The sequence below is a fragment of the Elephantulus edwardii genome, unplaced genomic scaffold, assembly GCF_000299155.1.
Source record: "Elephantulus edwardii isolate Elephantulus edwardi_28Jun2011 unplaced genomic scaffold, EleEdw1.0 scaffold00452, whole genome shotgun sequence".
In the NCBI taxonomy this organism is placed as follows: domain Eukaryota; kingdom Metazoa; phylum Chordata; class Mammalia; order Macroscelidea; family Macroscelididae; genus Elephantulus; species Elephantulus edwardii.
In genome coordinates this window covers 413,299-426,282 of record NW_006400202.1, presented here as the reverse complement: position 1 = coordinate 426,282, position 12,984 = coordinate 413,299, and the positions used below count along the sequence as shown (strand labels likewise).

At 49.3% G+C, this 12,984-nt stretch overlaps 1 pseudogene; it reads left to right on the top strand.

Annotated features, from left to right (window-relative positions):
* The window catches only part of LOC102869327, a 33,953-nt pseudogene that overhangs the window by 10,118 nt on the left and 10,851 nt on the right, over nucleotides 1–12,984 (top strand).

The window sequence follows — 12,984 nt, the reverse complement described above, 5'->3', positions numbered from 1 at the left end:
GTGATTCCAATGGCAAAGATAATATAATGATCCTGGAGGGTGAGGAACCCACCTCACTCTCGCCAGCCTGTCTGCATGGGTTGTTGTTATTGTCATGTACCTTCAAGTCAGAACCACTCTATAGCTGACCCTGAAGTGGGTTTTCAGAGACAGTAAATTGTGAGAGAGAAGATGGCCCATCTTTCCCATCTTTCTCCTGGTGTGCAGCTGGGGGATTTGAGCTTCATGCCATTGGGATTGCAGTGTGGTTTCTTACCAACCACTAGGCTTCCAGCAGGGATTAATAGCTTGCAGAGGCCTTTTGCATGGCTTCAGATGCTGCCCGAGTACCACTGGCTAGCCATCAAGGGTACCCTGCCTACGGAAGCCCATTCAAGAGGTAGAAGCATCCGAGTGCTGGCAAAGACGCAGGGTTAGGACCTCTGGGCTCTGATTGCAGCTCTGCTATCAACCAGCATCATGACTGGTCCACCCTAGGCCTTAGCTTCTTCATCATCGACAGGAAACGTTGTCCTCACTCTTGTTGGGGACCATCGCGTCTCATATGACTCATGGTGACCCTGTGAACAACACATCTGACCCCTGCCCTACCCTGCATCATCTTCATCACCCCCAACAGCAGTGAATCCATAACTGCAGTCACTACATCTCGCTGAGGGCCTTCCTCTCTAGAATTCTCTTTGCAATGAAGTGGCTTCTCTAGTTTTTTTAAAAAGAAACTTTATCCTGAAGCTTACTCTATAAACCAGATTCAACAGAACTGCACTGGTCATGGGGGCAGGAATGCCCTGACTATACCTCCCCACTTCCCAGCCAGACCCTGAGACCTCTCTCTGGAGAAGTCTGAGCTTTGCATGTTCAGTCCAGACTCCGAGCTGAAGGACGGTGGCCATCCTCCTCTGGGCCCAGGCCCAGCTTTGCCAGAGAAGTCCCCTGGTGCCCCAGAATGATCCATTATGACTTCAGGTAACTGAAACAAGGTCTTGGAAGCTTCAATTGACAACAGAATCTCTGAAAACTTGATGCCGTTTAGCTACCAAGCAGTGGGGCAGGGCCTGAGAATCCAGTTCTTTTGGGGTTTCCCTCGCTGTCCACGTGTAGAGTGGTCCTGGGAAATCTTTACTAACCTGAAATGGCACGAAACAGAGAACAAATCACCACTCATTTATATGGGAAGGAATAGTCCCCAGGGAACTGTGCTGCCAACCCAAAGGGTGCTTTTCTGAAAGTTCGAATGCACTGGTAACTTGGTGGGAGAATGATGAACAATCTCCTTTCATACAATTTATGGCCTCAGAAACCAAATGGAGGTGCATCAGTTCTGACTCAACAGTGGGGAATATGGGAGTTTCATCTGGGAAAACTTTCTCGAATATTCCTAAACTGAAAAATTTATGCCATTAGATTGTAATATGAAAGCATACCAACTAACACACAAACCTACGTACTGCTGACGTGTAGTGACCATGGATACAGCTGGAAGTGGACGTGACTCTTGTTATTCTGGGTGATTATTGGCTCTCTGAAGACTTAGGACAGCAACAAGTACAGAGCACTTTTCTCCTTTCTTGGTAAAAATGAAAATTATCTTAAAATTTTGTTGTTGTTGTTGTAGGCAAAACAGATATTTTTAACTTAGGCCTTTTGTAAAAACAGGGAGCTCTGGTGGCCTAGTGGTAAGAACTTGTGCTGTCAACCCTGAGGTAGGCAGTTCAAATCCGCCAGCTACTCTGTGTGAGAAAGATGGGCAGTCTCCTTCTGTGCAATTTACTGCCTCTGAAAACCTGCTGGAGGGTCGGCTTTGAGTCATATGGAGGTTGAGCTGTTGTGGTAAAAGCGGTGTTGTAAAGTGAGGTTTCAGCTGGTGTGGAGGTAGGTGTATGCATGTGAGAGAGTGTAGGTGTGAGTGATTGTGCCTGAGATTGTGAGAAGGATGACTTGATTGTGTGTTTTGTGTGCACGTGTGACACTAAGGAGAAGGTGGCTGTCTTCATCACTGAGGTGCTGAAGTACATGAATTACCACAAAAGGATGGCTGTGTAGAACTGAAATTTATTTTCTCACAGTTCTGGAGCCTAAAGTCCAAAGCAGGGTCTCAGGGCTATTGGCTCTGTGACCATTTCTCCTCCTCTGGTCTCTGGCAACAATTCTGTACAGAGTCCATCTATAGACAATCCTCATGTGGCATGTGGTGTCCACAGACCTCTGCATCCTGGCTCCTTTTCTCGGAATCAGTCAGGCTCAGAACCACCTTTGTGGTTATTATCTATTTAACATAACAAAGAAAACCCAGTTTCCTAATAGGACTCCATCCACAGGGAAAGGGATTTAGAGTCTGACACATATCTTTGGGGAAGCTCTGGTGGCCTAGTGGCAAGAAGCTGCACTGCAATTCCAAAGGCATGCAGTTCAAATCTACCAGTTGTTCTGCAGGAGTAAGATGGGAAGTCCCCTCCTGTGTGGTTAACTGCCTCTGAAAACCCATTAGAGGATCAGTTATCAGTTCCGACTCTATGGTACTCAACAACAACAACACATATATTTGGGGTTTAATTCCTACAGGAGTCACTCTCCTTGCAAGACCTTTCAGCCTGGAGCCTGGGCACAGGAGGGGTGTCTCCTAGCAATTGCCTCTTCTGCCCGGGTGAGGGCTCATGGCCACATGCAAACTGAGCAGGACACAGCCCCAGCCGCTGCCTCTCCGCTTGTGCCCTCAAAGGCCTAGAACAGTCACAACAGGGGCCTTTGAGGTTTGTTTATCCCAGATCGTGTGCATAGCCCAGTGTAAGGTTTATTATATTTTTTCCACATGATTTCAAGTGGTTTATTTTCTTTTCTAAGATCTCAAGTTGCTTACAGTAAATCTCATGCCTGCTTTCACGCTTGCCTCGTGGAGCTGCTTTCCAAACCGCAGGGCCCATCGTTTTCTCAGGATGTGGAGGGTCCTGGCTTAGGACCAGCTCCAAGCCCAATCAGGGCGTCCCTGTACCCAGGATACCCCTAGACCTCCGGTGGAGTGTGGGTGCTGAGACTGGCATGGACCTATGGGTAGTGGAGGCTTGTGGAGAACATCTTTTCATGTGGAAGACACTTGACACTCAATGCACTGATGGACAATTCCAGTGGCTGGAGTTGAAAAGCTTGTCTTGAAAGCCCAAAATTGGTAGTCATTTGCTGTTTACTGACTGAAGTCATGTTTGATATGCCCATGCCAGGTGCCAAGGGCAAGAGGCAGTGGGCAATATCCACAACCATCACCTAGAGATTAACAATAGCAGTAGTAATAACAAAATACTTTATTTCTTTGAGAACATAGTCCTGGAGTGACAGGCAGACATGAGTATTGGTTATGGCATGGAAAATTATGGCACTTAGGTCTAAATAGGCTGACATTGTTACTTGATTCAGGGCTTCAGGAGAAGCTGGATCCAAGAACTTGAACGATGTCTTTGGGACTGGTTTCCTCCTCTGTTTCTTGATTCTATCCTTCTCTGTCTCAGTGGTGACAGTGTGGGCTGGTAATTGTAGTAGCTGCTCAGCACAGGGGTGCCAGACACTCACTGCTGATACTGTCATGGTGACCGGGGTAGGGGGCACTGGGCTCCAATTGGCTAGCTCTGGGCTGAGCTCCCTGTGGGTATGTAAACATGGGGATTGTTTACAGAAGGTAGTCAGGAACGATAGCAGTTCCCATCACAACATCAAGAAACAAAGATCCTCATCATTGGACCAATAGGCAACATCATGGTAGATGGAGAAAAGCTTGAAGTTTTCAAAGATTTCATCTTACTTGGATTCATAATCACCACCATTGATACCAACAGTCAAAAAATCAAAAGATATATTGCATTGGGAAAATCTGCTGTCAGAGACCTTTCTAAAGTACTGAGGAACAATGATGTCACCCTAAAGACTAAGGTGTGCCTGATACAAGCCATGGTCTTTTCAATCACTTTTCATGCATCTGAAAGCTGGATAATGAATAGGGATGACAAAAGAAGAATTGATGCCTTTTATTTGTGGTTTTGGAGAAGAGTACTCAAAATCTCACAGATTGTCAAAAGAACAAATACATATGTCTTTCTGCAGATGAAAAAGTGCAACCAGTGTTCTCCTTAGAGGCAAGGATGGTGAAGCTTTGGCTCACATATTTTAGGCATGTTGTTAGGAGAGGCTGGCTATTCCCTGGAAAAGGACACCATGCTTGGAAAGGCAGAGGGTTAGCAAAAGAGAGGAAGACCCTCAACAAGATGAATTGACACTATGGCTATAGCAATGGGATCAAGTGTATCAGAGATGATATGGATGGCACAGGATAGGACAGGGTTCAGAACTGTAGTTCATAGAGTCTCTATGAGTTTTCCTTGATTCTATGCCACTGAACAATAACAACAACAACACCACACTGGCTAGGCCAGGAGCTGGCCAGAACCAGGAAAAAGGGTTTAGAGTACTTAAGAGTCTTGAACATATCATGGACTGCCAAGAAAACAAATAATTCTGTCTTGGAGAGAGTGAAACCAAATTTCTCCTCGGAGGCTAGGATTTTGAAGCTTCGTCTCACACACTTTGGGCACATAGCCAGGAGGGACCAGTCCTTGGAGAAGGGTGGAGGGACAGCGCAGGAGAGGAAGACCCCAGATGAGATGAATTGACACAGTAACTGGGGCAATGTGGTGTAGGTGTGTTGAAATCAGTGAGATGGGCTCAGGACAAGGCCGACTTCAGAGCTGCTGTACATAAGGTCGCTATGGGTTGCAGGCTATGGGCCAATGGCACGTAACAACAACAAAAGAGGGGAAGAGCAGGTATGAGTGTAGAGTAGGTCAAATCTGGGCTTCACGCTCTTCTTGAAAGTAAAGAAATGCGGTTTAAAGCTTTGAGTTTAACAAGTGCAAGCTCAGCTCACTCAGACCCCAGTAGGGTGATCAGATGGGCAGACCATCACAGAAGCTCAGAGATGGAGAGCAGTTTCTTGGAAGTCACTCAGCATTAGATGACAGAGAGGCCCGACCTCGAGGGGTTCTGACTCACTCACTGTGCTCTCTCTTGGGCCTTCCTGAGAGATTAGTGGACTTCTGCTCCCTCAAATCCTCTCCAGATAGACACACAGCACTTGGAGGCCTCTGTTTGCTCTGAGTTCTTGGCCAAGATAGAATACAAACGGTCAAGTTGTAAGGGGCGTGACATCTGGGTCACTGTGTGTGTATGTGTTGTTATCATTGTTATCAGTGGGAAAGGAAGTGACACTTGCCGAATGCCAAATACTTTCCATAGCTCTTCTCATTCAGTTCTCACAGTAACCTGAGATAGGTGGGGAAACTGAGGCACACAAGGGGGCAGCTAGTGAGCATCTGGAGCCCAGGGCTCTGTACCCAGGTTCTCATAATTGTAACTAATGAACTCCCCCAAAGGGTGTTGTTACTTCTGGGGGTCCCTGCAGGTGTACGGGGGAGGTGGTGAATGACAGACATGGAGATGAGGCTTGGCTTCTCCAGGGGGAGTTGAGCTGGGTGGTGGGGACAGGCCACGCTGCCTCAGTGAGGATGTGGTAACTTCAAGGAGCCCCAAAGCCCCAGTTAGTGGTCAGGTCAAGGGAGAGGCCAGTCAAGTCCTCAAGGATAATTACTAACTATTTTTAGTTTACTCCGATACCAAAAGGTCCCCAGAGGGCCCTTACTCTAGTCCTCTGGTTTTATAAAGAGGAAACAGGCTCTGGGAGCAGGAGGAACTGGCCTGAGGTCACCTGGCTTGATGGAGGCAGAGCCGTCTACTTTTCAGGCCTCTGACCCCTGTACTGTGATGGACATTAGGTGCACAGCAGCGACCAGACACGTGGACATTCTCTTTCTTACTCAGACACTTTTGAACTAAACACCCACATACACATGTTCAGATGCAAGTGGAAGGGATATGACACAGTTTAGGGGACACACAGGCAAAGCAGGTGACACTCAGGGCAGCTCCTTACCCCTGGGTTTCCCCATGGGCTTCTAGGACTGCCTGCGGCTGGCTGACCTCCTGGTCATCACAGGTTTCTGGCTACTGTATGGTTTTGAATCTGCTGACTCCCTGAGTGACTCCACAGATCACCGCCCCCCTCATTGGGCTCAGTGCCCCCACCCATGATATACAGATGGTTCTGGTCTCACAGGGTGGCAAGTTTGAAAGGCCCAGGCACTGAGCAGAAGGAAGGCTCACCTGCCTCTAGTCTGTGTGTGATGAAATCCCCAGGCATGTGGCTAGAGGTGACAGTTGGGCCAGCTCTAGGCCGTAGGCCTGGATATATGTCTTCTCAGGGGCAAGATGTTGACTTTTGAGGGCTTCCCTCCCTAGTAGCCTCTCTGTGTGGTTTCTTGGGGCTTTTTGATTGGTGTCAAGGCGAGGGTGTGGGAAGGCCCATCTTTGCTGGCATCCTGGGCAGAGAACTCTCTGCCTCTCTTGCTGCCAGTGTGTCCCAGAGGCTTGGGCTCTCTCTGGGGACAGTGAGGTCTGGCGGCAGCTGCTGGCATTGCCCCTTGAAAGAGAGAAAGTGCCAGGGGTCTGACCTTTCATTCTAGAAGGCTGAGAAGGAACAGAAAGGCCAACCTCTTCTCTCGGGCTCCCAGCCCCAGCACGTCCTTTGGCTCTCTGTCTCTGTGTCTCTCTCTCTCCTCGGAATAGATTTCTAGGGAGACCCTTGCTACCCAGCTCCCTGTCCCCCTAGGCTCCAGGGCTGTCCAACACCTAGGCCTGGGAAACCTGACCCTGAGCTGGAGCTGCTAACTTATCTCTCGGGAAGGGACCCTCATTCCTGTATCTCAGAGCTCAGAACAAGGGGCACCTCAGAGCTCAGGCAGCCCCTCCAGCATAGCAGCCTCTGCTTTCAACTTGCTGACTGTCACCAGAAACCAAAGATGTCCCAGAGGGGCTTGGCAGGTCTCGGAGAAGACAGGTGGGAGTGGGCTTTCAACCAGAGCAGCTTTATCTACATCAGACTGGGCTTCTGCATTCACACTTGTATTGGGGGGGGGGGAAGACATTGGTGACACTCTTCTTATCCAAGCTGCTCCTATTATAAAAGGGTAGACTGAGGCCCAGAGAGGCAAGGGGCACAGCTTGCTGTCGAGCCAGGGCTGAAACGGGCCTCCTGAGGGTCATGCTGTGTGAACACACTTCTCCTAGCCGAGCAAGGACTCCTCTAATGCAGCCCTCTGGGGAACTCCCTCAGAGGAGGCCTGGCCATCACCAAGGTTGTAAATCTCTTAAGCCATAAGCCGATCCTTGGCATCTCCCAAACGCCCTAACGTGAAATACAGATGCTGCCCCCTTTTAAGATCCCAGCAGCTTCTGAATTTCCCATCGTGTTTGCACCTAAGGATGCAATTACCATTTCCTGCCATTGTGCTTTCGGCGTGTCCCTGCGCTCCCGGCTGACGCAGGCTCCACAGTGCGCTGGGGGAACATGAGGCTGTGGGATTATGAAGATCTGACCCCTTCGGAAAGCTGCACGGTGGCTTGAGGCCAGTGATGCTTATCAGTACACCCAGGACTCCTTTGAGGCTATTTTCCTCTCTTCAGAAGATGCTTGGATTTGCCTCGGAGAGCGCTTCCATCAATTCTTTGGGCTGAGCTAGCGCCAGCTGAACGCCATGCTGGGTCATTACTCACCCCGAGCTGGCTCTTTCCCAGGCCTGCAGGGCTGTGTGGTGGGCGAGTGCAGAGGCCCATCCCAGAGGACCCCGGGAACGGCCATCACACAGCCTTCTTGCGTGGACCACAACCTTCATGGCTCCATCGTGGCTCTTTAAAACCACAAGAAAGCCTTTTCCCCACAAGGCTCAGGGAGCTGGAATTTGTAACCCCATCTGGGAGGCTACAGGGGCCTGGGTGAGTGTCTTAGGTTTGTAGGCTCATGGCAGATTTCAGATTAAAAGCATGAATTGAGCTCATGTTTTGCTTCTCTTCCACTAAAAGCAAAAGTAACAGTCTTGATTGCAAGTCCTTCCTAGCCCTGGGCCACCTCTTGGTGTTTTCCTTGGGGTGTGGTGAGGGATGCAGAGGGCCCCTGCATGGTACAGAGGGGTGGGGGGACATAGAGGTGGAGGGAGAGAGGACTGGGAACTACATCTACAAACTACAGCAAGGCCAACTTCGCAGGGTAGTTGGATGGTTGAAATTGCTACCCACTGAGCATGTACAACAGATGCAGGCCTTTCCTGTTTATCTGATATGAGGCTCGGTACAACAATACGGTTCTGTTTGTCTTCCAAAGGGGCTGACTCCCGGCCAAAGCACCCCATTCACAGCTACTACCTACCTCGTGCGTGGGGGGAAATGCTTGTGTGTTCTTACGTGCTGAAGAGCCTTCGGCAGAGCTTCCAGATTGAGGGGGACTAGGAAGAAAGTCCTGGCGACCTACTTCTGAAATCTAGCCAGTGAAAGCCCTAGAGAAAAGTGCAGAGTGTCGTCCAAGCTGCCACCGATGGTGAGGTTAGCACAGGCCTGGGCACTGTCTTGTTCCATTTTGCAAAGAGTAGTGATGGATCATGTTGGACTTAATAGTAAAAGGAATAAAGTATCCATTCTAAGGTGTTGGCCCAGGAACAGGAAGGTTTTGACATCCAGGGAGTGAGTCACTTCACCTATCACATGCATCGGGGCTACTGCTGAAGTGCCACCTCTGAATGGTTCTGTTTCTAAGCCCAGAAATCCATCCTTCCCATTCAGCACGTGGGCTTTTCACCTTGTGTCTCTTGGGGGGGGGGGGGGATGATCTATTCCGATAGTGGGCATGACTCCCTGGGATCTTCCTGCCAACACCGATGCCCATGAGCTGCGTGAACTTTGTGTGTGCAGCATCTGGTTTGAGATCTGTGCTCAGGGGCCGGGGCTGTGGCTTTAATTTTACAACTCACAGAGGTTTTAGAGACCATGTTGTCCATTGAACAGGCTTGCAGACTGAGGACCAGAGATGAAAGGACATGGACCAATCCAGCAAAACAATAGTTAGGGTATGAATGCAGGACATTTTCTGCATCTCCATCCTTCAATTCCTGTCCTCCAGTGTCTGTAGAGTGGAGGCTGTTGCCCAAGGACATAGTGAGGGGTGCTTAAGGAGCCCTGCACCCTGGCTGAAGGCATTTCTGGCCAGGAGGGTCCTCTCTGCAGGGCACAGACATACAGCCCAGTTTCCCTCCAGTTCTAGAATTTCAGGCCTCAGCCCAGGACCCATAGTGCCCCAGCCCACTCCTAGAAGTGTGTCTGGTTTGCCAGAGCCAGAAGAGAAGTGCTAACGCAGCCCCTGCCATGTTTTCCAGTGTTCGCCAGGACTTCGATGTCCCCACCAATCATCTGATTGGTGCCCATGGATACTGCACACAGGTAAGGGGTACCGGGGGTCAGGGCCATCTCTCATCTTCCCCTACCTCTCCTCTCTTGCATTTTGCTAGACCTCTCCACGTAGCTGAAATGTGTCAACCAGTGCTTGGCTTATTGGCAGGAAGACCTAGAAGGAACTTAGCTTAGCTCTAATTTCTGGAACTTTTGCTGCATCTGGTGTGAGCATAAAGCTATAGGGAATATGATGCTGTACAACCAGCACACTACCCTGGACCTCTTCACAGTTGCATCTCATTCAGAAGCATTATGCCGAGTGAATTAACTCAGTCCCACAAGGACAAATACTGTATAAAACCATTATTGTGGAATGAGTATGAGAATCCAAGACCGAGGGGAGGGTGGAAATAGTAGGGTGAAGGGGAGCAGTGTGTCATAGGGTTGCACAATTTGAAGGATGGGTGGGGTGAAGGAAATGGGAAGGATCTTTTGTGAAAAACAATGTATTCAAACTTTGTAAATAAATCATAATATTTAAAAAATTAAATTTTTTTAAAAAAATCCCCACTCATTGCTGTGGAGTCGGAACAACTCACTCCTAGCTGATTCTTCACTGGGTTTCTGAGGGTGTACATTGCGTGGGTGAGATTGCTCATCTTTCTCCCAAAGCGCAGCTGGGAGATTTGAACACCCAGAGAGGTGTGGGCTTTGGGCTAGTAGTGCAGTTCCCTGTGGACTAGGCCATCAGCAGCTTCATGCCTCAGCATCTTCAAATAAGAGAAACCCTTGTTTTCCCAGCAGCCTTTAGCACAGTTGCTGATCCCTGATTTCCCATGTGCTCGGGTGACCCCAGGAGAAAGGGCCTGTTCAAGCACCTCTTGAGCAATTATGAAGACCAGAAGCCAAATCTGACACCTGGACTTTGTCCTTTCCTCCACGACAAGTGGCCACAGGGGCCGTTGTTGTGGGCCACCTAGTTGACTATGGCTCATGGTGACCCTGTGCACAATAGCTCTGGACTCTGCGCTATCCTGAGCCAATCTCACTGTCTCTGACACACCTACCCCCATCACCCCAGTTACTGTGTCAACCCATCTCATCCAGGGACTTCCTCTCCTGCACTGTCCTTTGACCCTTCTAAGCATGATGTCCTTCTCCAAAGACTGGTCTCTCCTGGCTTACATGCCCAAAGTTTGTGGACAGAGCTTCAAAATCCTTGCCTCCAAGAAGACCTGTTTTCTTGGCAGTCCACGGTCTGTTCAGTACTCTTCTTCAGTACCACAACTCAAAGGCATCAATTCTTCTCTGTCATCCTTGGCCATTGTCCAGCTCTCTAATGCATAACAAGTGATTTTCAAGACCGTGGCCTGGCCATAGTAAAATCTAACTCTTGGTGGGATAAACCCATTTGGTTGAGATGATGCTGACCGATGGCTGCTCAGTGGTTACAAAGCAGCGCTGAGTTCTGCAGGGGGTTTTCAGCCATAATCTTTTGGGAGTAGATTGGCAAGTCTACTTTCCATGGTACTGTTGGGTAGATTTGAACCACCAATCTTTTGGTTAGTAGCTGAAAGCAAACTATTTGTGCCTCCCAGGGGCCATCTCAGTGGTAAGTGGGGGCCAGAATGTGGAGCAAAAACAGCTAAGGGGGAGCCGCTCAGTTCACTGGACTCAGTTGCTGTCTAGGATCCAGCTCATTTGTACCAACTTTTCAAATCTCCTCGGTGCCCTTAAGGAGTGAGCTTGGGGCCTGTGGTTTTGTCAGGAACCTGAAGAGCATGGAGTTGGTTAACGAATGTCTTTCTTAGAAGAGCTTTAGGCTGAGTGGCCATCCTTGGGCCTCCTGGCTTGTCCAGCTCTCACTTTTGTGCCCTCTGCCTGGGAGGAGCTTCCCTTTCTTCAGGGCAGAGCCATGTGGACTAGAGGTGGACAGCTAGACAGATGGACAGACGTTAGGCTAGGGTCCACCCTCTCCCATGTCTCACTTGCAGGATGGCTTTGGACATCTTGGGACATCCTTGGAACATCTTCCCTTTTCTGTAGGTGACATTTGAACCAGACCTCTGTTTCTTACACTTTAACACACACATGAGTGTCTTGAGGGTCTTGTTTCAGAGTTGGTTCTGATTCCACGAGCTTGTATAGGGCCTGAGATCGGCTGTTTCTAGCAAGTGCCCCAGAGAGGGCAGGGTCTGCTCCACAGACAAGGCCTTGGGAAGTGGCCGCTTAGCTTTGTTCTCAGGTGATTTTTGAATCGAAGGACTGGTAGGACCTGTAGGCCCTCCGTCTTCCTTCTCATGCCATCCAAGAGTGGACAACCAGCCCACTTTGTCCTTGAAAACCCAACAGGGAAGCCTGCCTGGAAAAGGCTGTGACATTGTGAGCGGAGCTGCCCCAGAGGCACAGTATCTCAGAGCAAACATTTCCTCTAAATCATTTTCCCATTTCCTCTGCAGAGATACAATGAGGCCCACTGCTATCTCCCTCCAGGGAGGGCCCCTCAGCGGCCATTCGTTGGGGCCTCTTTTACTGTCACTGGGGCAGAAGTGTTGAGTTCACCGAAGGAGTTATTGACCCCGGATGTCGTTCTCACAATCAGGGGAAAACACTTTCATAAACTGCCCTCCGGAGTGGATATCGGGCAAAGGGCCCTTGTGACTGTTTCCACAAGGCCTGGGAAGTATTCCCCCTGCTTGCCACATTCCCCAGCCCTGCAGAAGGGGGTAAGATAGAGGGTCCTGACTGCACGTCCTCTCTGCGTGCTCCCTCAGCTGAGCAGCAGTACCTAGCAACCTTGTGGGTCTCACGTCACCCTTAGTCCTTGACTAGCCCCATGGTGCCAGGTGCAAGGTGAGAGGGACTCTGGGCAAGTGGCAGTAAGCATATTTCTGCTACAAGCCAGCTGTGTAACTTGGGTGGTCCTGAGTTTCCCCATTTATAACAGGAGCTTGAATCTCTCAATGCCCTGCAAAAAGGCGTACCCAGCCCTGATGGCCTACCTCTGACCCAGGAGGCACTGGATAAAGAAATCAATAAGACAACTAGCCCTATCTTGTTTATATTCCTGATGTTTGTGACTGGAACACTTGTTTTTTGTTTCTTAATTGTGTTTTGAGAAAAGGTTTACAAAGCATAATGGGTTTCCCCCCAATTTTTCATGCATTTTGTTCCAGAATATCAATTACAATACACACAATGTCTTATTACCCATTCATTCCATATTGTCTTTCCTTCATCCATCTTAATAGGTCTTTGTTGTTGTTGTTGTTATATGCCGTCGAGTCGCCTGCAACTCATAGCGACCCTATGTACAACAGCCCTAAACCCTGCTCTATCCTGTGCAAATCACACTGTCTCTAACACAACCATCCCAATTACCCCAGTCACTGAATCAGTCCACCTCATAAAGGGTCTTCCCTTCCTGCGCTGTCCCTCCACCCTCCCAAGCATGACATCCCTCTCCAAGAACTTGTCCCTCTACAACAGGTCCAAAGTATGTCAGATGAAGCCTCAGAATCCTTGCCTCCAAGGAACAGCCTGGTTTAACTCTCTCCAGGATGAATCTGTTTGTTTTCTTGGCAATCCATGGTACCCTCAATACTCTTCTCCAGCACCAAAGCTCAAAGGCATCAATTCTCCTTCTATCCTCCTTAGTCATTGTCCAAC